Below are 26,984 nucleotides of genomic sequence, written 5' to 3' on the forward strand. Positions count from 1 at the left end.
ATATAGAGCAGGGAAAGTAGACCAAGTTAGAGCAATAGGAAAGCAGGCCTTCTGTATGCCAGCACCAAAGGAGCTTCTGTCATCACAAGCTGCCTGTGACATGTAAGTGAGGTCATTTCAAATGAATAATGCATGATGGCTAAGAGGGAGGAAAACAAGCTTTCACATCCAGCTGGGGACTCAGATTTTGCATTATATTAAAATATATTAGGAGAGAATAAATCCCTTATACTAACAAGGGATTGCTGCTACAGTGGCTCTCCCAGTCTCTGTTTTGTTCAACTTCCTATTTAATTGGCAGAGCCCTCTCTGACTTACTCCAGATATACCAATCCTGTATTTACAGACCATTAGTAAGCTATAGGGTCTGGGGCTACAGCCATGGACTGGAAATTGAGTGGCTTGGGTACCAGTCATTTTTTTGACAGTAGCTAGTAATGTGATCAGGCAGATCATTTAATCTTTCTGTGAACAAGTATAAAGATATCTAATCTTCTTCTGCCTTATAGACACATTAAGAGTCAAATGAGATGTGAATGACTATGAAAGCCTTTTAAATATATATAAACCTATACACATGGAGTGGGTGATGGTTGGTTATCATTGATAAGGCCTTCCCATCTATATTAGGTCTGTCTCAGTCTCAAATGAAAGACCTTCTGAATGTGTGGATAATATCATGGATAAATAGCTTACATACAGAAGCAAAGAGAAGGACAATACTGTCAGCACTTGTAAATTACTACACTCTCAAGCAGCAATGGCTATTCTCTTCTGTTGTTTTATGTACTTGCAGGCATATTCTGATGTCTCATGGAGGTAGGATCAAATCTTAGGTTTTAATTGATGATCGAGTAATTGCAGCTTTTCTCAGTACCACTTGCTGAAGAATATTGTGTTGTTATTATTATTATTTTTTTTAGAAAGGAGAGGGGGAAAGACTTCTGTCACAGGAAAAGATTAAGTAACAGGGACCAGAATGACACTCCCACTTGAAACAATAAAACAATTGACAGTTAATGAAATAGTGGCTTGTATGAGACTAGATACCAGACAACACAGTGGTCCCTGAGACAATTAAGGTGACCCCTATGATAGCCCAAAATTAGTGCCTGGTGAGAGCTCCAAGTCATTCTTCAGGGAGAAGCAACCTAGGCAGAGCCTAATGAACTCTCTGTGTTGAGAAGATGGAGCTGGAATTCCAGGGAGACCAAGACAGCTAGAGTTCACAGAGTAATGAAAAGTAAGGAGCTGTGTATAGTGAGAACTAGAGATTTACAGAGGGCCCCACTGAGTATTCAGATGAATACTGATTCACACTAATGTATGAAAAAATTATCCCAAGCTGAGAGTGTGTGCTTGACACTCACATAGGGCTGGGAATAGTGCCAGTTCTACCAGGTAGGCTCTAAAACCTCAAAATTTATAAGACATTGGGTAGAATAAACATAAGGGTTTTGACTGAACAGTGGTAAATAAGTATCCCTAGACTGAGCACTGCTCTGAATCTACCTAATAAATCTTGAGAGAAAGACCCTCTCAAGGATCAAACAATTTTCAGGTAATTTAACCACATTCCAAAATAAACTTCAGGAAGAATTACAGAAATACAAATATATCAATTGTTAAACAAGAAGAAATAACCATGCATGACCTCCAATAAAATAAAAATTACCAGCCATACAAAAAATAGGACAATTCCGTTGAAAATGGTAAAATCAGTCAATCAATTGAAACTGAACCAGAATTGACACAGATAATGGAATTAGCCAGCAAGATACTGTATTAATCCATTCTCATACTGCTGTGAAGAAATATCCAAGACTGGGCAATTTATAAAGAAAAGAGGTTTAATTGACTCAGAATTCCACATGGCTGAGAAGGCCTCAGGAACCTTAAAATCATGGCAGAAGATGAAGGAGAAGAAAGACACCTTCTTCAAAGGACGGCAGGAAGAAATGCCGAGTCAATAGGGAAAGCGCCTTAGAAAACCATCAGATCTCGTGAAAACTCACTCACTATCATGAGAACAGCATGGGGGTGACTGCCCCCATGGTGCAATTTACCTCCCACTGTTTCCCTCCCATGACACGTGGGTATGATGGAAACAACAATTCAAGATAAGATTTGTGTGGGGACACAGCCAAACCATATCAGGCATTAAAACAGTTGTTATAGCTGTATTCCTATATAACTATATTTGAACTATGTTCAAAAACTTAAGAGTCATGCTAAATAATAAAAAAAAATAGATCCAAATTGAACTTCTAAAGATTAAAAAAAAATGCACCAGGTGGGATTAATTACATAAATTGCAGAAAAAAAATTAGTGAACTTGAAGACATGGCAATACTAACTATCCAAAAAAAAATGCAAGAAAAAATAATAATATAAAAAAGAACAGCATGTCAGTGAGCTGTAAGACCACTTTGGGCAGCCCAACACTCATAAAATTAGAGTCTCTGAATGAGCAGAGAGGGGAGGGGCAAAAAACAGTTGAAGAAATAATAGCCAAACGTGTTTCAAATTTGATGAAAAGTATAAGCACTCAGACCAAAGAAGTTCAGCAAATCCCAAGCACAGGAGCATTTAGAAAACAACACCAACATGTATCATAATCAAATTGCTTAAAGTCAGTGATAAAGAGAGAATCTTGAAACTAGCCAAAGGGGAAAAATACATTATATTCAAAGGAACAAAGATAAGGATGGCAGCAGATTTCTAATAAAAAAATCATAAAAACAAGACAGCAGGAAAACATCTTTAAATTACAGAATGAAAAATATAACAACAACCTGATGATCTATATTTCTATACCCAGTGAAAAGCTTTCAAAAATTAAGGCAAGACACTCTCAGATATACAAAAGTTCAAATAATTCATCCCCAGAAAATGCTCACTATAAGAAATATCAGAGGAAGTACTGCAAGCAAAAAAACATATGATACTAGATGGAAATCTGTATCTACCACAAGTAATGAAGAGCACCAGAAATGGCAACTACACAGGTAAACAAAATATTTTTCAATTATTTAAATACCTTTTAAATATAAGTATTTAAACAAAAATAAAAACAGATGTACTCTGGAGCTTATAATGTATATAAAAGTGAAATTTATGATAACAAAGATGAGGAGATATGTAATCATAAAGTCAATACATTCTCCACAAAGTGACATGATATTGCCTGATGATAGACTGCGTTCAAAGATGTATATTATAAAATATTAATCACTAAAATAACAAAAAGAATTAAATATCTGAAGCCAAAAAAGGAGGTAAGATGGAATCATTAAAAATATTCAATGAATTCAAAGGAGGGCAGAAAAAGAGAAAACAAAGAACAGAGGAACAAATGGAGAAGAAATAGTAAGATGACAGACTCAAACCTAATGATATCACATTATCACATTGAATGGTGATATTTAAATTAAAAGATGAATATTGTTAGACTGGATAAGAAAGCAAGACCGAACCACTGTGTGCTGCCTGTAAAAAATACCCCATAAAAACTCTAGAAGAAAACCTAGGCAAAACCATTCACGACATAGGCATAAGCAAGGACTTCATGACCAAAACACCAAAAGCAATGGCAACAAAAGCCGAAATAGGCAAATGGGATCTAACTAAACTCCAGAACTTCCGTGCAGCAAAAGAAACAATCATTAGAGTGACCCGGCAACCAACAGAATGGGCAAAAACATTTGCAATCTACCCATTTGACAAAGGGTTAATATCCAGAATCTACAAAGAACTAAAACAGATTTACAAGAAAAAAACAAACCCATTCAAAAGTGGGTGAAGGATATGAACAGACACTTTTCAAAGGAAGACATATATGAGGCCAAGAAACAGATGAAAAAATGCTCATCATCACTGGTCATTAGAGAAATGCAAATCAAAACCACATTGAGATACCATTTCACACCAGTTAGAATGGCAGTCATTAAAAAATCTGGAGACAACAGATGCTAGAGAGGATGAGGAGAAACAGGAATGTTTTTACACTGTTGGTGGGAGTGTAAATTAGTTCAGCCATCGTGGAAGACTGTAATTTTATTCCTCAGGGATCTAGAAATAGAAATTCCATTTGACCCAGCAATGCCATTACTGGGTATATATCCAAAGGATTATAAATCGTTCTGTTATAAAGACACATGCACACATATGTTCATTGTGGCACTGTTTACAATAGCAAAGATGTGGAACCAACCCAAATGTCCATTGATGATAGACTGGACAAGGTGAATGTGGCATATATACACCATGGAATCCTATGTAGTCATAAAAAATGATGAGTTCATGTCCTTTGTAGGAATATAGATGAATCTGGAAACCATCATTCTCAGCAAACTGACACAAGAACAGAAAATCAAACGCCGCATGTTCTCACTCATAGGTGGGTGTTGAACAATGAGAACACATGGACACAGGGAGGGGACCATCACATACTGGGGTCTGTTGTGGGGGTGGGGGCTAGGGGAGGAACAGCGAGGGGTGGGGAGAGATAACATGGGGAAAAATGCCAGATATATGTGATGGGGGAATGGAAGCAGCAAACCACCTTGCCATATATGTACCTAGGCAACAATCCTGCATGATCTGCACATGTACCCCAGAACCTAAAGTACAATTTAAAAAAATGAAATACACTTTAAATGTAAGGACACAAATAGGTTATAAATAAATAATACAAAAGGAACACCTTGCCAACAATATAACATGCTAATCAATTGATAGTTTGGTGGCCATATTAATATCAGACAAAGATTTCAGAGCAAAGTATTCCAGAGAAGGGGACAAGCATCCTCACCAGAGTGAACAACAGACTCTGTTTTCCCATATCCCAATGTATCTCACCACATTTCCCACTATATCTTGCCTTTAGTAAATACTTAAAACAGGTTTTGTTGTACAAGGAGCCACAAAAGGTCTCCTGATTTCTTGCTCAGTACTTACTCCTCTGCACAATTTTGGTTTTGTTTATTTCCTGAAGAGTTCTTTCTTTCTTTGTATTGAAGTGCTGTTGTTTGGTCAGTTATTGTAGAGCAGGCATCCCCAAACTTTTTACACAGGGGGCCAGTTCACTGTTCCTCAGACTGTTGGAGGGCTGCCTCATACTGTGCTCCACTCACTGACCACCAATGAAAGAGGTGCCCCTTCCTGAAGTGCGGAGGCGGGTGGGGGGGGGATAAATGGCCTCAGGGGGCCGTAGTGTGGGGACGCCTGTTCTAGAGTAAGGTTTCTTTTTCACTTAGGTTCCTAAGCTTCCTACAAGTCTGAATGGGGGTGGTGTTTCTAGCCTCACTTCTGTTTATTCTTTGTTGTCTCCTCCTCTGAAGCTTACTGGCTCTTTAGTCATAGGACCTCTTTCATCTGCTCTGCTTTTAAAACTATAAGTTCGCCAGGCGCGGTGGCTCAAGCCTGTAATCCCAGCACTTTGGGAGGCCGAGGCGGGTGGATCACGAGGTCAAGAGATCGAGACCATCCCGGTCAACATAGTGAGACCCCATCTCTACTAAAAATACAAAAAATTAGCTGGGCATGTTGGCACGTGCCTGTAATACCAGCTACTCAGGAGGCTGAGGCAGGAGAATTGCCTGAACTCAGGAGGCAGAGGTTGCGGTGAGCCGAGATCGCGCCATTGCACTCCAGCCTGGGTAACAAGAGCGAAACTCTGTCTCAAAAAAAACAAAACAAAACAAAACAAAAAAAACAACAAAAAAAAAACCAAAAAACAAAAACAAACAAAAAAACTATAAGTTCTTCCTTTTCTGCCTCTATCACAAAGTTTCTTTTGGTTTTTATTCTTTTCTGATCATTTGTCTTTCTCTATTCATTGAATTTTATGTTTACTTAGTCAAAACCATCAAATCATTTCATCTGTTGCTGTCAACAGAAATAGAGATGAAATATGGTATCTAGTATGAATGATTGACATTTAGGGGCCTTTTCTGCAACACACACATACAAATAAATGTCTTAAGGAACATGTTGGGTGACTTTGCAGGACATTAAAAAAAAAATCTCCATCTCACTTAACTTTTCTTTCTTTTTCAATGTTGTATTTCTAATTCATTTAATGTTACCAACTCTATTTGTCTTTACATAATCTAGTCCCATACTGGCAGGCAAGGCATAAGTTACCAATGATTTTTAACCAAAACCTTGTAATTTCCTTTTCTTCTTCTTATTCAACCCCATTAAAAATTAAGGTAACAGTATTGTATATCACTTTATTTCATATAGTATTTACTCAGTGATATAGATAGTCGAGAGTCTCCCTCCCAGCCAGTGGGGTAACCAGTGACATTTGCCCAGGTTGTCAGGTAAATTTAATTCTTTCATTTTGCAAACAGCCTTGCCATTTACACAGATTGGCTCTGATTCACAGGACATAATAGCCAAGGGGGTGGTTACTTGCATTTAAATTTTTAAAATGCAAATATAAGGCTCTGCAAGCAGCATGAGATATGAAAAGCTTTCCAAGTGCTAAATGCAGAGTGGCACCCTCATACTTATAATGGCCCTTAACACTCCTGTTTCAGTAAAAGAAAAGGGGAGAGTCTCAAAGCGTTTTACTGCCTCTAAAAATGCAAATGGAAAATCTGGGTCTAATGCCTTTTCAGTCATAGTACAGTTCAGTTGGAGGAGAAAAATCTTATATAAGAGGATTTCATTGTAAATAAAATGAATCACTGACAATTTTTTTAAAGAAGCAGAACAAAAAGACCTTACTATAAGCAAAGACAAACAAAAAATGGCTGTAAAGATGCCCTAGTTTTATTTGGAAGTGTTTGTAGTAATGTTATAGAACATATGTATTGTTCTCAATGCAGATATAAAGAGCAAGAGTCATTAATTTTCTATTAACCTAGCAGCTCTTTAGGTGTGTACTTAATGATTTATAGTTAACTGTATCTCCCTGCACTTCAAAAATGAAAAAAAAAAAATGCCTGGGTTATTCAGGAACTAATGTGACTCTGCAAAAATTGTAGCAAAAAAAAAAAGGTTTTGATTAGACTGATATTAATAATTGCTTCAGGTCTCCATTTTACCACGTGTGGACAGCCTCACAGAGCTGTACAAAATACATTTCTAGAACTACTAATGGACTTGAAATATACATTCGTATATTTTGCATTAAAATGTCATCTGATTTTTGCATTAAAGTGCTATCAAAAAGTCTAACTCCAAAGAGAAAAAAAAAATCATTTATTCTCATTTTATTTATACAAAATGATTATGGCAATTAAATTTCAGATCAATGTTTTCTGAGTTAGAGACACCTTCCAGGCTGCTATGAGAAACTAGAAATTGTTTCAGAAATATAGTAAAGATGGGACTCAGGATTTGTCTCTGGAAAAAGGGAAAACCTTGTGAGTTCTAGTTTATGCAGCAAGGTGTCTTAACTTCTCTGATTTAACAGTCTTCATTTGTATACATGAGGATGATGTCATGGGGAATGTGGAGAATTAAATGACGTAATATATGAAAACCTCTGATACAGAGTAGTGTTCAGTAAATGAGACTACTCTTATCTATCACTAAGTAGGGAGAGAGAAAGAATATAGTATACTTTAGAACTACTGTTGTTTGGTCCTGAATACTTTTCTCCTCTGTGTGCCAAAATGGTACAAGTGTGATTATGTATAAAGGCAAAATGAACAACAATGCAGCTTTCCCCTAGAAATTCTGTCACTTTACTTACTCTCGCAATAGCAGAGCATGCATCTTAGAAGTTTGTTTTTTTCTGTAAGGAATGCAGGTATATTCCCTGGTCTGTCCAGGCTTTGTTAATCCTTCTTTGCTGTCATATCTAATTTGGTAGATTTTATTAGCTTTCTTCTCAAGACTGTGCACTTTTCAGTTCTCTTTTATTGGCTTTTTAATGTGGAATCTGTCAGATTATGGAAAGTAGAAATGTCTTTATATACTGAAATAAACTGAGGAAAACCATTTATTCAGTGCAGCACTCCCATAACACTTTATTTATGCTTCTGTTACAGCTCTTAAGGCAGCATGTCTCAGGTCCTAATCATTTGTGTACATGTGCGAATTCTCCACTAGACTGTAGGATCATTGTCGGCAATATTGGTATCTCACTCAGTTTTGTGACCTTCAGAGCTTAACACAGTACCTAACACACAGTAAATATTCAACAAATATTTTTTGATTCACTAATTTAAAAAGACTCTCTAATTTAAGAGATAACATTATACATTTTTGCCTGTCTAATTAACAGATGTTAAAAAAATGATAATACTGAGTATCAGCGAGACTGCCGAAAAACTGGATGCTCTAGTGTTATTGTCACCGTCATTTTTAATGGCAGCTGAGTATAAATTGTGCAGTCTTCCTGGAATGCATTTTGAAAATGTGTATGAAAACCCTTAAATATTTTTATGCCTTTTGATCATTTACTTCTAGTATCTTTTCTTTGAAAAATAAATGTTTACAGCAATTTAGCTGTGACGATGTTCCTAGCTGGGTTAAATATAATAGAAAATAATGTAACAACTTAAATATCAAATAATAGAGAAGTAGTTAAATAAGTTATTTAATATCCACACAATGAGATACATTATGCAGCTACTAAAAAACAGTGATGTAGAACCACATTTATTAAGATAGAAAGATACTCCCTATAGAATTGAGAAAAAATAGTTTATAGTACAATTCCATTTTATTATATACTTGCAATACCTGTATATCTTGATATATCTGCTTATAATTATCTATATATAAGTACTGAATGGCCACATACCAAAATATTTAATAGCGTTTGTTATTGGGTGGTATAATTATATTTGTTTCTATTTTGTTTCTGCTTATTCATGTCCTCTAATTTTTCAGAAATGAACTTAAAATGCTTGTGTTAAATTTGTTTCTAAATGAATAGAGGGGAGATAGAGAAATATGTGAGCAAATGAGTAATTACAAAATATTTATTAATAATTTCAATCTGATTTCCTCCCTGATGGCTCAGCCCTAAGCCACTGAAGTGCAAATGAGGATATGAATTTTAAAGAGGGTGACAGAGGTCATCCCAGTTTTTCCATTTTAAACAGAATTGACATAGAAATAGGGTCTTGTTTTACATTTTATATAAATGAAACTTTATAAGAACATATAGGACAATACATAGCACAAATGATAATAAACATATTCTTAGGTTATTAAAAATATTAGTTCTCTGTTATTTGAAAATGGTCATTTAAAAAAAAAAAAAACTCCCATAACCAGATTGTCTTTTTTTCCGCAGTGAATGCCTCTTTTTTTCCTGAAGATATAAAAATCTGGTTTTAATATCAGAATATTTATGTAGCAACAGTCAGCATGGCAATTTGACTATTTTCTACTCAAAACACATATATTCTTTGTTTGCTGAATAACTTAGTCTACTAATGTCTTTGTAAAGATTTGAGAACTGTAGCTAAGCCTATAATAACATTGCCATATTTCTTCATTAAAAGCTAGAACTACACTATTTCATTTTCCAGAAGTACTGCAGAACAACAATATTTTAGCACTTTGGCATCTGTTTTAAAGGCGAATTTGCATTAGTTCTTAAGAAGTGAGAATTTAAAAAAACACACATAATTTCTACTGCCTGAGAGGAGATGGTTTATGATAAGGGTAAAATTGGAAGACACCTGTAATGATAAGAAATGGAGGCAGAGAAAAATGATACAATTGGAAACTCGCTCAAATATTTCTCTCTTGTATAGAAGCTAGTATAAATTAGGTCCATTTGAGCTTAGGTACTAGAGTACCCAGTGTATTTTAATATAGGGGCAATTTGCCCATATAGTAGCCCCATGACAGAGATTACAAGGGCTAATTAATATTTGGGGAAATGTAAATTTAGAGTACTCCAGGCCTTTTCTTCACCTTACTTTCTTCCATCTTTTTATTTCTCATTGTCTGCCCACCCACCCTCCCCAGGCTTGAATACGCTGGCTTTAGCAGCAATGATTATGTGGATTACATCGACCATTGATAATGCTGAAACATCAGTTTTTATTTTATTTATTTATTTATTTATTTATTTATTTATTTATTTATTTATTTTTTGAGACGGAGTTTCGCTCTTGTTTCCCAGGCTGGAGTGCAATGGCACGATCTTGGCTCACCACAACCTCCGCCTCCTGGGTTCAGGCAATTCTCCTGCCTCAGCCTCCTGAGTAGCTGGGATTACAGGCATGCACCACCAAGCCCAGTTAATTTTTTGTGTTTTTAGTAGAGACGGGGTTTCACCGTGTTGACCAGGATGGTCTCGATCTCTTGACCTCGTGATCCACCCGCCTTGGCCTCCCAAAGTGCTGGGATTACAGGCTTGAGCCACCGTGCCCGGCTTTATTTTCATACATAGTCAACAACCTGCAGAATCAAAAGGTTTATAAAATTGACCTAAAGAAACCCTTAGGCTGCCATATAGTCAAGACAAATGTATTTTCTTCTTGAATTTTCAACATTATCAGAATAATTATCTTGCTTTATTTTCCATGGTACTTACTGCCTCCAGTTAGATTCTATATTTAAAAATTTTTAAATTTGTTATTGTTGTCCTTCTCTTCCTTCTAAAATGTAAGCTTCATAAGTACAGTACAAGGAATTTGTCTCATTCCCTGTTGTATTCCCAGTGCTTGGAAAGTTCTGGCACATAATAGAAGCTCAATAAATATCTGTGGTATTACTTTGATTTTCTATGTTTTTTATGGCTAGTAGTAAAGCTATATTTACATTTATGGTTAAATCATACTTTGAAATATTGGTCAATATGTCCACATTATCATCACTTCTACGTTTCAAATCTACTTAAATTGTTAGTCTGTCCCATTTAATGGTAGCTCAGGTAGTCAAAAATGGGACTAAAGATATTAAGATATGTGTTCTGCTTCATTTTGCTAAATATTTATTGAACACTTTGTTTTCTTGTGCTAATTTCTGGGGTTATGAGAATGAATAAAACATTCTTTTTGATACAGTGCACTACATGCGACATAAGAGGTATGCCCAGAGGGCTGAAGGAGTACATAGGAGAGTGTGACTAACTCTAATTCTGGGGATTGGGCATTAAGATAAATGAAACATGGTTCTTTGTCCTCAAAGCACTTAGAGTTGAGTGAGAAAGACATGTAACTATAATGTAATACACTGAGTGTTGTATTAGAGATATAAGTCAACTGCTATGACCACATCAAAGAAATAACAGTTGTGCCTAAGGAGTTAGACACAAAAGCCTTCTCCTAACTCCTTAGGCACAGCTGTATTGTATTGGGTCTTGGATTCACTAGGCACAATGGGAGAGGAGGGTGGTATTAGGAATGGGCCATGAAAAAACGCATAGAAGTTAGAGTAGCTAGATTGCAGTATAATGCAGGGGAGATGCAGAAGGCTAAAGCTAGAAGGGTGGAAGTAAGACTATGAAGGATACAGAATGCTATGCTAAGGACTTTGTACCTTATAAGTAATGAAAATATTAAGGATTTAGGTCTTTCTATTTCTGCCTGGTTTCAGTTTTGTGGGTTGACCTTGGTGATGTTTGTACCAGGTTGATTTACCTCTGGGAAATCAAATTTATACCACCACAGCACAAAGCAATGTTAAAAGCCAATTCATTAATTTACAATGATAAATGTTTCTGCCAAAAGGATTGGAATACTTGTTCTTACTTCTCACTTTGGAAATCACAATAGGGGTGCAAGACTGCTTAGAGGAATGAAAAGGTAAAGGGAGTTGTTTTCATTAAGGAGACAGATTTGTGATAACTAAGTGAAGTAAATGCTCTTCTTATAGGGATGAAGCTGGCACACAGGCCAGTCAGGCCTAGGCACAATTCTGAAGGAGGCTTGATTTGGCTTTGAACTGAGTTAAATTATCTGAGCCACAGTCTCCTGATATCCCTGTAGTATCTAATCCAAGAGTTTGCATTGCAAAGACTTTCGAACATTAGATGCTCTTACTTCTTTGTGTAGAAAATCCCAACTAGGACTGTGAACAGGACCCAGGGTATTCATCCACCAATTATTTTAGTTTACTCTTAATAGGAAGTTATGCTTTGAGGTAGTAAAAATAAAATATCAAGCAAATAATAATATACACCATAGCCAAAACACATATCTTTGATTTTGAAGTGGAAAACCTAACATTTATTTGTAATAGCATGGAATTAAGCACTTAAAGCCAAAATCAATATATGTCAAAACTTAAAAATAGTACCAAAATCAATTCAATAATTCCAACTGAATCAAAATTACGTAATTTGTACGAGATATTGGAAAGTAACAACTCCTAGAGGTAACTAAGGTGTGGGGCGGGGGGGGTAGGGTGGGCAAATGAGGGCGATAGAAGAGAGAAAAGTGAGTTGGAGAGAAGAGGAACCATGTTCAAAAAGGGAGATATAAACCTTTCAACCCTGTCATAAACTGGATGATAGAAGTTAGCACAAAAATGGCCATTTGAAGCAATAACGTTGTGGCTGTTACTGACAGACTTTTTTCTTCTTTTATCCTTTCTTCCTTTTTTTTTTTTTTTAAAGAAAGACAAGCTGAAGTGCAATGATATCACTAAAAGGAGGAAGGGGATATTTGTTAAAAAGCTGAAGGAGGAATGAGGAAAGAAATACTGTCTATCCTCCCCAGAAAGTGCAACATTGCCTTAGGTCTATAAATGTTTGAAAGCCACATTATGTGGAAAGTTTCGAGCAGCCTTTCTTAAGCTATGACAGAAATGCCGTCCTCTTAACCAGATATTTTTCAGCTCATCTGACATTTATTACTTAGTCTGACATTATTTCAAATACCCAGAAGGAAAGATGAATGTGGAATCCAATTCACGAAGAGCTCTTGAAAGAAGAATGGAAAGGCATTGTGACCTTTTTTAAGACCATTCTGGTGTTGATTTTCTCTTCTATCTTTTAACTCAGGCTCTGGTTATCGATCTCAGTCTGCTCCCAGTAGAATGATTTATTCTGAGTTTCATTAAGAAAATAATCAACAATTAATAACAAAATCTCCAGTGTGTAATGGCTTTACTATGGCAGAACTGCTGGAGAGGAAGTTTGAAACATGAAGCAACCACATTGGAAAGTTCAGTGTGTGACTATGTAAAGCAAATTGTTTGTAACTCGAATTTGTGGCTCCCAGTGGTTTGATCTACTCCTGTTCTTCTTCTGTACTGTTTCCTGTACAGTAGTTGGGTCATTTAGTCAGCAGACACATACAGTTATGCATTGCTTAATGATGGAAATACACTCTGAGAAATGTGTCATTGTCCAAACATTATAGAATGTACTGACACAAAGCTAGATGGCATAGCCTACTACACATCTATACTATAAGGCATAATCTATTGATCCTATGCTACACATAGGATCAATATGTACATCAATGTGTAGCATAGGATCAATAGTACAGCATACTGAATACTGTAGTCAACTAACAGTAAGCATTTACATATCAAAACTAAAAAAATTCAGCTATATTAAAATCTTAGGGGATCACTATTGTATATACTAGGCATCCCCAAACTACGGCCTGCAGGCCGCATGCGGCCCCCTAAGGCCTTTTATCCAGCCCCCCGCCGCACTTCAGGAAGGGGCACCTCTTTCATTGATGGTCAGTGAGAGAAGCACAGTATGTGGCAGCCCTCCAATGGTCTGAGTGACAGTGAACTGGCCCCCTGTGTAAAAAGTTTGGGGACGCCTGGTATATACAGTCTGTCATTGACAGAAACTTCATATGTGACCATGACTATATTAATAGGTGGCTACTGCTTATTAGGTAACTGTAGATACAGAAATGAACAAAATGGCACATCTTCTCTCAAGATGCTGATAGTATAAGAGAGAATATAGACAAGAAAATTGGCAATTACAATAGAGTAACATAAGAGCTTTAGTGGCATATCTATAGGGCTCTATGGAGACATGTAGGACACAACTAATTCTCAGTGGAGGTTTAGGGAATATGATAAAACCTGAGCTGAATCAGAAAGTTCAGTGTGAGCAGAATAGGCAGAAGAAACTACATATGTAAAAGTATGGACCTGTAAGACAGCATGCTGCACACAGGAAACTACCAATATATTATATAAGCAGGGCATAGGGTGAGTGTTGAGAAGATGGCTGGAAATGAGGTCAGATACATAGAAATGACGTTTGTGACATCATGCAGCATTGCATGTGATGCTTTTGGGAATTTGAAGTAAAATCACAGATCCATCTTTAGATGGGAAAAGGCTTTATTTTTTATTTTCATCAGTATTCATTTGTAGGTTTACAGTGATAGCAGGCACTTTTTTCAACCTAGTTTTCCCTAAAGCTGTTGCCTTTTACACAGTACTTATTAAATCTTCATTGACTTTGACCTGCTGGCAGGTCAGTTGGCTAAAATTATGGCCCTGAAATAGAGCAAAGATAATGGGGTTAGTGAGTCTAGATTGGAAAATGTCCCTCATGTCATTAATACTATGCCCCAAGAAACAGATAATCTGCTGTACTGCTGTTTTGTTAAGGAATGGAATAGTGCTAATGAGATGCTGGCTATTTCAGTATAGGCAGCCTGGATGAATGCCCTTCTTGTTGAGGCCATTCCAGATTGGGTGCATGGATCTTAGTTTTTCAGAAGAGAGACTCAATTTGATCAGTTTATACATATTAATCAAAATCAGACAACTCTAATCTTCCAGAAGTCTATTTTCTTAATTTATGATAAAATTGTATTTGGCTGCTATCAGTATTCTGCACACAGCATATCCTCCTGGTTGGAAGTTCACTCTGGAGATGAAATGATATATCAGAGTATTACTTTGTGAGCATAGATTTAGAATAAAGAGAATCGGATGTTCAAGGGGACATTTCCATCAAGCTATGGTGGTATGACAGATTGTTCTTCTCCACTCCAGAAATATTCACTTTCAGAGAAATGGTATTTGTTCTTAGAATCAGAGCAATGATTCTCCTGGACAGAGCACATAGACACATTCTCATTTTGGCTCTTCCTAGAATCCATGCAAATACTCTGCACCTCCAGTTGTGATCACATTACTTGTCACAGTTGAGCTTACCTTAACCATAGCACGGTCTGGATGAAAATTGGATTGACACTGGAAACTCATCAGCAGCACATTTACAAACCATTTTATGATGGGAAGAATTCTGTAGGTGGCCTTCTTTATGAACTACTCTGTTTCATTTTCAAAAAGTAATTTCTAGTTTAATAACAAAGTTTTGGGCATAGCATCATTTTGAAACTGTTGTATTCCTAGATCCTTGTGCACTAACAGGCAATTGAGAATCACAGATTGTTAAGCAATAAGAGACCATGAAGATTTTTGGTACAATAATTGGTGAATAGTTTTAAAGCACTAAAACTCTTTTTGACAAATGAAATCAAACCCAGAATACATATAAAAATATTAAAGAAAGGCTCTGAGGGAACACTCTTCTTCTTCATCTGTTCATTTTACAGATGGGGAAAGTGATACTTCTAGAAATGGAGTAATTTACTCAGGGTAGCACATCTGGTCAGTGACAGATCCAGAACTAGAACTTAGATCTCCCAACTACTAGTCCAGTGCTATTTTTACTCCACCAGTTACTATTCATAAAACATGTAAAAAAATAAGGATGGAAAAATAAACTGATACTTCATTGAATGACCTCTGCAATTGACAATTCTGACTAGAAAATCCCCATTGAAATCTTCAAATACTCTTTTGATGGAAACCTGACAAAAACAAGCAATGGGGAAAGGATTCCCTGTTTAATAAATGGTGTTGGGAAAACTGGCTAGCCATGTGCAGAAAGCAGAAACAGGACCCCTTCCTGACACCTTACACTAAAATTAACTGCAGATGGATTAAAGATTTAAACATAAGACCTAACACCATAAAAACCCTACAAGAAAATCTAGGCAAAACCATTCAGGACATAGGTGTAGGCAAAAACTTCATGACCAAAATGCCAAAAGCAATGGCGACAAAAGCCAAAATAGACAAATGGGACCTCATCAAACTCCACAGCTTCTGCAAGGCAAAAGAAACAGTCAGTAGAGTGAATCAGCAACCAACAGAATGGGAAAAAATTTTTGCAGTCTACGCATCTGACAAGGGGCTGATATCCAGAATCTACAAGAACTAAAACAGATCTACAAGAAAAAAAAAACAAGCCCATTCAAAAATGGTCAAAGGGTATGAACAGACACTTTATAAAAGAAGACATACAGGAGGCCAACAAACATATGAAAAAATGCTCATCATCACTCGTCATTAGAGAAATGCAAATCAAAACCACATTGAGATACCATCTCACACGAGTTAGAATGGCGATCATTAAAAAATCTGGAGACAACAGATGCTGGAGAGGATGTGGAGAAATAGGAACACTTTTACACTGTTGGTGGGAGTATAAATTAATTCAACCATTGTGGAAGACAGTGTGGCAATTCCTCAAGGACCTAAAAATAGAAATCCCATTTGACCCAGCCATCCCATTACTGGGTATATATTCAAAGGATTATACATCATTCTAAGGACACATGCACATGAATGTTCATTGCAGCACTGTTTACAATAACAAAGACCTGGAACTAACCCAAATGCCCATCGATGATAGACTGGACAGGGAAAATGTGGTACATATACACCATGGAATATTACGCAGCCATCAAAAACGATGAGTTCGCGTCCTTTTTAGGGACATGGATGAACCTGGAAACCATCATTCTCAGCAAACTGACACAAGAGCAGAAAATCAAACACCACATGTTCTCACTCATAGGTGGGTGTTGAACAATGAGAACACATGGACACAGGGAGGGGGGCACTACACATCGGGGTCCATTGGGGGAAAATGGGGGAGGGATGGGGGGTGGGGAGGTGGGAAGAGATAGCATGGGGAGAAATGACAAATACAGGTGAGGGGAAGGAAGGCAGCAAACCACATTGCCATGTGTATACCTATGCAACAATCTTGCATGTTCTTCACATGTACCCCCAAACCTAAAATGCAATAAAAAAAATTTAGGAGATATTTTCAACAACAACAACAAAATGTAACCAATAAGAGGGGTCATTTTTTTGCTGTTGGAAGTTTTCCAGTGTATACCAGTGGCCCTGTATACCAATATACCAATACATATTGATATACAAATATGTACATATATACAGGTGCCCCTTTATACCAATATGCTTTTTGATCATTTGTGTTGTTAAACAGCTGACTCTAGTGCCATGTATTTGCAACCATACTCATATTTCTTAAAAATGAAGTTAAATATTCTAAATACAGGGTATTTATACGATATTGCCAATATAAATATAAAAATACCATTGCTGGGGATTCTGAGAAATCTAATATAGCACGAATACAATTGATTGTGCAGGGGGTGGTTGACACTTGTTGAGATTAGTGTCAAAGCAGGTTTTTATTGCTTGGGAACAGTTTGAGTTCATGGTTTTGGAGGTGCTCTTTCCATCTCTGAGAGATTTTATTCTTCATATTACCATAGGTTGCCTTAGTCTATATAGGGCTGATGCTAGAAGATAAGTACAAGGTTAAAAGCAACATTTTGGAGTTCCCTTTGAGCGCAACAGTTACCTTGGCTGGCTCTTTGTTAGTTCAAGAAGGGAGCTGTTGTGTAAGAATAACTCTTAGACGTTTGCTTTGCGTGAATAACAAGTCCTAGTTCCTGTTTGGGGCTCAATTTCTGTCTCAAGAAAATGCCAGAGGAAGATAAGTTTGTCTCTTATGTCCCTAGTAGTTCCAATATTATATAATTATCTGATTTTTAAATTTAGTCCACTAATGTTGAGTACTCAGTGATAATTCAGAGTATGTGGGAGATCAAGCATCTAAGCCATGGTACCCTGTGTGTTTACTGTGCTGCTATTTACAGTTTTTGCTCTTCAGCTCAGTGATGTGCCTTTTCCACAGCCCTCACCTCTCTGCCCTGTCAACATAACTACCTATGTGTTTTCCATTGTGTCTGTAGCTCCTGGTTTTTTATTCATTTAGTAGACTTTCTCTGACTGCCTACTGAGAATCAGGTACTGTCCAATACACTGGGGCCAAGATAAAAGTCCCTGTCTTCAAGTGGAAGAAACAAGCAAACAAACAAGTAACTAAGGAGTGAAAATGCATTGTAAATGTTCTGGGACTGGTATAAATGTAGGGCTTCTGGGGACAGATAATAAGAGCATCTAGCCGCATGGGGGATCAGAGGAGTTGGCCAGAGTTTGAGAATGCTGTGAAGCATGAATTAAACTTGGAAGGCTGAGTAAGTGGAAGCCAGATAAGGTGGGGGAGACAGAGTATTCCAGGGAGAGGGTATAGATCAAAGACTTCCTGCAAGAGACCACATTGTTGTATGTACAGGGACCTGCAAGTGATTGTTTTAGTTATCTACTTTCTGTAAGTAGTTAGCACTTTAGAGTGACTAGCTTTATGCTTGATTGTGGGTAAGATAGAAAAGAAGTAAAGAAAATGTGTAACTCATGTATGTCTTATGTCCCCAAATTGTTTGTGAATCTCCTTGGAATGTGGAATATATTTTCCTCCAAAAAACAATGGTCTCCATGGTAATTAGGTTCCCAAGCCAGCCCATAAAAGCTTTTGTAAACCATAATCTGAAAAATTATGCTGTATTAATAACACGATAGCTACTGAAGATCATTTGAAGCTGTGCTTTTGTGGGAAAATACATTCCATATTTCAATCATGCGTTCCAGAAACACCCTTTTTCCTGCTGAAGCTTCATTAGTGCATGAACAAACCTTTGTTTTGCTACTCCTTCAGGTGGTAAATCAGTGCTGCCATGAATTTTCTCAGCTCCAGGTTATTACCAGTGTCTCGTTGAAACAGGGAGAATATATAGCAGAGAGAGGAGAGAGGTAGGCACTTTAGCAGAGCAAAATGACATTGGGAATAAAATATAGAGAAGGAAGTGACCAATGATTTTAGAGAGGAATAGGTTCCCCAGGAAAAATGGAGACAGGAATGAAAGCAGAGGCAGAAAAGTGCATCCTTGCTCAGAGTGGGAATGGAGAATTGTCTAGGTCTATTTTGTTCTGCTATAACAGTATACCTGAGTCTGGGTAATTTATAAATAACAGAAATTTATTTCTTAACAGTTCTGGAAGCTGGGAAGTCCATGATCAAGAGGCCGGTAGGTTCAGTGTCTGGGGAGGGCCCTGTGTCTGCTTCCAAGATGGTACCTTGAAAGCAGCATCCTCTAGAGGGAAGAAATGCTGTTCTTCACATCACAGAAGAGCCAAAGAGCAAAGAGAGAGAGTACTCACTCCCGAAAGCCCTTTTTAAATGGCATTAAAGCCACCCTTGAGGGCAGAGCCCTTATGATCTCAACACCTCTTATCTCAAGGTCCCACTTCCCAATAATGATATGTGAACAATTAAATTTCAATTGAGATTTGGAGGGAACAAATATTCAAACCTTAAGAATAAAGGAAGGAATGAACACATTAAAAAAAAAAAAAGACTGGGAAAGCCATCCTACCGTAAGAATAAAGGAAGGAATGAACACTGAGTTCTTAGAGTAAAGAATAAAGGAAGGAATGAACACTGATTGAGTTCTTAGAGTAAAGAATAAAGGAAGGAATGAACACTGATTGAGTTTTTACAGTAAAGAATAAAGGAAGGAATGAACACTGATTGAGTTTTTACAGTAAGAACTCAATCAGTGTTCATTCCTTCCTTTATTCTTAAGGTAGGATGGCTTTCCCAGTCTTTTTTTTTTAAACTTTACAATAAATGTATTGTCTTGTTTTCAGGGGAAGAAACTGAGGTGCAAAGAAGTTAAGAGACTTGTCCAGGGTCACATGAGTAGTAAATGGCAGAGCTGGGATTCATAATCAGATCCCATAAGTTCCTACAACATACATCTTTATTAGGAAAAATAATTTGTAAGCTGAGGATATTGTTATATTGCTGAGAAAATTGAGCAAAAACAGTAAGAGTAATTCTTTGAAGGGACCACCACTACATAAAGGCAGCACCACTAGAACTAAAACTATGGTACCCTGTCTCTTACCACAGTATGGTTTATTGCATGAAGCTTTTAATGTAAGCAAGGTGATACATGTCCCTCCAGGTCATGGGCTTGCAATTTAATGCTTTGGGATTAAAATGTCTTATTCAAGTAGATCAAGGCAACCTATACTTAAGGCCAGAATAGAATCATAAACACAACACATTGGAAGACAGAGAGGGTAATTCTGACTCAATAGATCTAAAAAGGCTTATCAAGGATATGGTAGTCATATTTGGAGTTGGGCCTTGAAGGATTGATAGCAAGTGATAGATAAACAGACCTGGAGAGAACACATTCTAGAAAAAGTAGTTTTCATGTGTATATCATAAACATAGTGACCATTTATATTGAACACTTAACTCTGTGTCAGACACTAGACTATGTGTTTCATATAAATTATCTCATTTATTCTTCATGGTAATACTATGAATTAAGTAACATTATTATCTCCATTTTATAGATAAGGAAACTAAAACTCAAAATAGATTATTTTTCCAACACTAAACAGCTAATAAGAGGTAGAATCTGGAGCATATGCACTTTGTCTACATGTTTATCCATTCAACTGGATGACTGTACATGGTATATTGGGAGATTGCTATAGACCGAATTATTTTTCCCCTGTCTCAAATTCTTATGTTGAAGTCCCGACTCTCAATATGACAATATTTTGAGATGAGACTTTTGAGAGGTAAATGGGTTTGGATGAGCTCATAATGGTGGATTTTTCAAGATAAAATTAGCGCTCTTATAAGAAGAGGCACTTATACCAGAGAGTTTGTTCTCTCTTTATCACTGCCATGGAACACCATTAAAGGCAGCTATCTACAAGCCAGGAAGAGAGCCATCAAAGTAAACTGATCATGCTGGCACCTTAATTTTGGAATTCTAGCCTCCAGAACTGTGAGAAAATAAATTTCTGTGGTTTATGCCACCCATCTGTGGTGACCAAGATGACAAAGACAAAAATGAAACTGGTAAGGTTGGCTAGAGCCTCTTGTAGAGGGTTTGAAATGCTATATTAAGGATTTTGAACCTTGTTTATTGGTACTCTAACACCAACTAAGTAGTTTAGGGGTAAATGTGATTTAATCAGATAATACTATTCAATTCAGTCTCTGTTTGAAAACAATAAAGAATGATGGAAACGTATCCACATACAGCTAGTGCTCGACTTACGACCATGATTTGTTCCAACAGACCAATCGTAACACGATTTGGTCATAAGTTGAGTAGGCTATATGTACAGTACTGTGAAATGATTTTTTTTTAATTGCATTTTAGGTTTGGGGGTACATGTGAAGAACATGCAAGATTGTTGCATAGGTACACACATGGCAGTGTGGTTTGCTGCCTTCCTTCCCCTCACCTGTATCTGTCATTTCTCCCCATGCTACCTCTTCCCACCTCCCCACCTCCCCGTCCCTCCCCCATTTCCCCCCAGCGGACCCCAGCATGTAGTGCTCCCCTCCCAGTGTCCATGTGTTCTCATTGTTCAACACCCGCCTATGAGTGAGAACATGCAGTGTTTGATTTTCTGCTCTTGTGTCAGTTTGCTGAGAATGATGGTTTCCAGGTTCATCCATGTCCCTAAAAAGGATGCAAACTCATCGTTTTTGATGGCTGCATAATATCCCATGGTGTATATGTATCACATTTTCCCTATCCAGTCTATCGTCGATGGGCATTTGGGTTGGTTCCAGGTCTTTGCTATTGTAAACAGGGCTGCAATGAACATTCGTGTGCATGTGTCCTTATAGTAGAATGATTTAACATCCTTTGGATATATATCCAGTAATGGGATGGCTGGGTCAAATGGGATTTCTATTTTTAGGTCATTGAGGAATTGCCACGTTCTAGCCAGAGCAATCAGGCAAGAAAAAGAAATAAAGGGTATTCAAATTGGAAAGGAGGAAATCAAATTGTCTCTATTTGCAGATGACATGATTGTATATCTAGAAGACCCCATTGTCTCAGCCCAAAATCTCCTGAAACTGATAAACAACTTCAGCAAAGTCTCAGGATACAAAATCAATGTGCAAAAATCACAGGCATTCCTATACACCAGTAACAGACTTAAAGAGAGCCAAATCAAGAATGAACTGCCATTCACAATTGCTACAAAGAGAATAAAATACCTAGGAATACAACTAACAAGGAACGTAATTGATGTTTTAAAAATCTTTAAGTCAGATATTTAAGCCTTCTTGGCAGGCTGAGGCATAGACAAAGACAATTTCCTCTTGGTAGACATCTTGGGAGGGGTTTGATGAAAAATATCCAAGACACAAAACACAAATTGCTGTACCGAGTCTGCGATAACAGTTGAAATGGTGCATGCGGAGATAGTAGTGCTGCCGGAAGCTGGTCCACACTGTTGTACGCCCAGCTGGGCAACGTTTGCACTGCCAGATGCGGAGCAGTCATGGCTAGCGATTGTGGTCATAAAGTTGAATGTTCGTAAGTTGCATAGGTCGTAAGTTGATCAATACCTGTACAAACAATATCAAATATCAAAGTAAGTGATGATAAATTCAATAAGTAGGTGGAGAAGAGAAAATCCTATAGTTGGCTAGATTTATTGGGGAAGGCTTAACAGAGGGAATGGAATTTGAGATGGGCTTACTTAGAATTTTTACAGGGAGGAGATGAGGAGCAAGACATTCCAGGAGAAGGAAGTGACATGTAGAAAGGCACAAAAGAGAGAGGAAGTAGGGTGGAGTTTGTGGGACACAATGTGTCTTGGCTGGAGCAGAGTTAAGTCTGAAGGGCGATAGCAGAAGGTAGGTTGTAAATGTTACATAATGAGTTGACTTGAGGGCTGGGATGATGATGTCGTTTGATGGCCACATGTTTATATCACCCTTGCATAAAGGTAAAGCACTTCAGTCAGTAGCAGTGCTTGAATACTGTACATTTAAGTGCTAAACACTGATCACTATGTACTTAGTATTCTCTTAGTTGTATAGTGGTGTCCCTGCCCTTAAATGGTTTCTAATCTAGTTAGGGAAATCAGATAGTCATGACTGAAAAGTTACTCATAACTGAAATAATACATGCAAACATGAGTGATGTATTTGAAGCCAAGTACAAGCTTTAACATTAGGGCCACACAGCAAAGCCACTAACTAATTTGAAACAGAGTGGTTTGGTGTGGCTGATGGAAACTTTGCAGATGAAAAACTTGTGTTGAGCTATGAGGAATGCATAGAAGTTGAAACATGTGAGAATTAAAATGAAAAGCACAGACTGAGTAAATACGCAGAGGGAGGATTAATCGTGGCAATTGTGGCATTTTCAGGGGACAGTGAAGAGACCCCAGTGACTGTAGTGGATGATTTGTTTAAAGTGGTAGTGAGAGATGCCTTTAAAAAAGCTGATTGGAGCCAGCCTATGGAGGGTCTTAGATGTCAGGCTAAGGAGATTGGACTTTATGCCTTGGACAATGGGGAGCCATAATATGGTGGTTTGGCACCTTATCCCTCAGACAGATTTAGACTAAAGATTAATTATATCTTTATATATGTACCATATCACAGAGCACCAAGGGCTGGTATTTAATGTTTCAGTATAAGTTAAGTAAGATTTTGAATCAAAAAGTACAGGGGATGGTATTAGATAAGAAAGGGAATAAAAAATGCATCATTAATATTCATACCCTGTCACAGTCACAGTTGCACTTCATTTCTTTGTTCTATTCTTAATCTACTTTAAATATTTTTAGCATTAACTATGCTATGTGAAGGATTCTAATGAAAAGTTAGGACTATTGTGCACTTGGTGTCAAATTTTCTGACAAGATATGAATCCTTTTTAAATGGATCGGTTAAGAGAGAATGGTGCCTTTAAATCGTCATGGCAGTATGACTAGTACCAAACTGAGGGCAAGTTAGGTGAGTCGCTATTATAAAAAATCCAGTCTATCCATACTGTAGCACACATTTCTTTTTAAGATCACTGATGTGTTAGAAGCTCAAGCAGAAATGCCTTGTGTTTTGATTGGGAACCTGCTCAATGATTTGGCCTGCCAATAGGTAGAGTAAGGTTATGTCTACACAAAGCTGACTTCTCTGTTTTATAGTGGGGAAAAATGAGAAATTTGGCTCACTATCCAGGTATTCCTAGATATTTCAAAATGTTTAATGCTAAGTAGGCAACATTTTTACTGGGTGTTTTTGTCTGCCTTACCTAGATGCTTGGTATTGTGTAGTCAAACTCTGTTCATGATAAGAAGATTTTTCTATTCATAACTTGTGGAATATTTTTGTGAACCTTGAATCTTTGTAGAAATAAGCCATTATTAAGAAACTGCTTAAGATTCACTATGCAGCTGCCTATTAAACAGGTAGTGACATATTATTCAGAAGGGAAAGGCACACTCATCTCATATCCATTCTGTGATCTACTCACCAGGGTATTCATGCCATTCTAGGAAAGAGCCTACTTTCTCTCCATCTGACTAGTAAAGTACAGAATTTGGTGCTGTAATCCAAAAGTTTACAGATTTTTCCATATTGTAGTCACAAGAAGTTTTTACCACTAAAAAAAAAAAAAAAAAAAAAAAAAAAAAAAAAAAAAAAAGCACAGTGAAGCCCTAGTTGGAGGTCATAGAAATTCCTCACTCTGTCCCTTCTGCTTTGAGTGTTCAAGCTCTTCCTCTTTGCCTGTCCAAATATCACCATTAATTTAAGGCCCAACTTGGATGCCTCCTCCTTTGGGAAGCTAAAATTATATATGCTAAAGGGAAGAGATCTTGTCTTCCTTGAAACTGATACGTTGCTGACAACACTGAAATGGTACATATAACACATAGCCCTGTACCAGAGTAACTGGGTTTTGTTTTATCTGTCTTACAGGATAAATTCCCAGAGGACAGAGACTATACCTTACATATCATTACATCCTCCCTTCCCTCAACATATGCTCATAAACATATACAGGGCTGAGAACATAGCAGGCCCTCAAAAATATTAATTGGAATCATGCATGATATATATTTAACTATAGACTGGTAAGAAGGGAAATGACATCTTCAGGATTTTAGTCTAAGGTAGCACTTAGAAAGGCTATTTAATTAGTCATCTCAGGTGTCTGTATTCAGTCCTTCCATGAATGAGTTTGAGGAAACAGCTGAAATGAAGGGTCAATCTTGCTCTGAAAGTGCAGAGGAAAGCTGATTTGGTGGTAGAGAAATATGTTACAACTGAGTAAACATTTATTGAGTCAATTTTTCATGCCAGGTACTGTGTTAGTGTTGAGGTTAGAGAGGTGAGTAAGATAGAATTCCTGTCTTTAAGATGCTCCCAGTCTATTAATGTGGGAGGTGAGAAGTGTCAAATAAGAAACACAAAGCAAAGCTGTTCTGCATATTTATACCAGTTAGACCCTGGGAATAACTAAAATGAGAGTAGATTCTTGAAGTGCCCAGTTTCCTACCTTCCTATTGCATGCTTTCGGCTGCTTTTGATAATTCCAAAAGCACACTAAAGCAAATCAGGACTGTCAACTAGTTATTATAAGGCAATAAACAGATTGGCCTTTTTGGCCAAAAAGTCATATTTTTTTTCTACCTGCCATGCCTTGGTTTCTCTCCATACTTAGTGTAATGTTAAGATTATGGCTTAGCTAATACTCTCAAAGAACAGAACGTGCATTCTAATGACAGAAAATGGCCAGAGGGGATAAAATCGGAAGTCTATTTCTATTCTTGTTCTTGGAAGCTTCCATTGACCTGCACATACATACAAAAAGGACCACGAGGCTTCACATGCACATACACCTCTCTCCACATTCATATATACCTTGATACACACACACACACACACACACACACACAGACACACACGTACACACACAAGAGCGCACATTAACACGCATAGACACACACAGACAGACACACACACACACACATACACACACACTCATACACCCAAAAGCCCTGAACCCAGTCACTGGCTTCTGTTGCTTTCTCTCTTCCATAGGGTTTGATGATAAGGTTATTGTACAAAGTTGTTCAATGGCCCACTTCCTGCTCCCCCTTTCAGTTGGCACCTAGCTCCTAAAAGATTTAGAAATGTCAGTTCTAAGGATCTCTTCCCTGGGATCTAAACACTCTTCCCAAGGAGAGACAGACACAACTTAATCCCTTTACCTCTTTAGCACTGTGTGAGTTCCTTTTCATGGAGGACATTTTTTTGGTCATGGGAATATGTTGAAAAGGAACACAAGGACAATGTAGATGTACTGACACAGGCTTGTGAACATGCAAATCTATTCTTTTTATGCCCCATAAAGAATGAAGCCTTGGGTCTTTGGTTGTTTTAGGTTTTGAATTTTGCTTTATAGATTTGGTCAAATGGCAATGATTGCATATCAAACCGACAGCCTGATATCTATACTTGTAGAGATCATTCTATGTGACTATTGGGGGACAAATTTTCTAGGATGCAATTCTCTGGTAAAGATATCTTTCACTAACAACAAGAGTCACAAAATTCCTTTTACATGCCCAATATTGACTGCATGCGAGTCTGGTAAATTTCACGTTTTATGAGGATCAATAATACATTTCAAATACTTCTTGTATTTCAAACTAAATGGAACAATATTAATTCAGCCATAAACAGCATTAAGTCAAATGTCAAAGTTTTTGAAATGAGACATGAATAACAGATTTGTCCCTCCTCCCATACCAAGCAACATTTTAGCTATTTTTAATTAGGGCTAGCTAAATATAGCTCTTATCTCCATAGACTAGGGATGTGGTTGACATTTTGCTAAACCTTTTTTAAAAATACAGGCTTATTAATAAGTTATGTTAATTCCTGGAAAAGAAAAAATTAAATGTTCAGACTGAGCTGACCTAGTTTAGAGTCCAAGTCAAAGAGAAAATTGATGGAAAGCAACCAGGATTGAAAAAAACACGGGGTT

Source organism: Saimiri boliviensis, chromosome X, assembly GCF_048565385.1.
Source record: "Saimiri boliviensis isolate mSaiBol1 chromosome X, mSaiBol1.pri, whole genome shotgun sequence".
Classification (NCBI taxonomy): Eukaryota; Metazoa; Chordata; class Mammalia; order Primates; family Cebidae; genus Saimiri; species Saimiri boliviensis.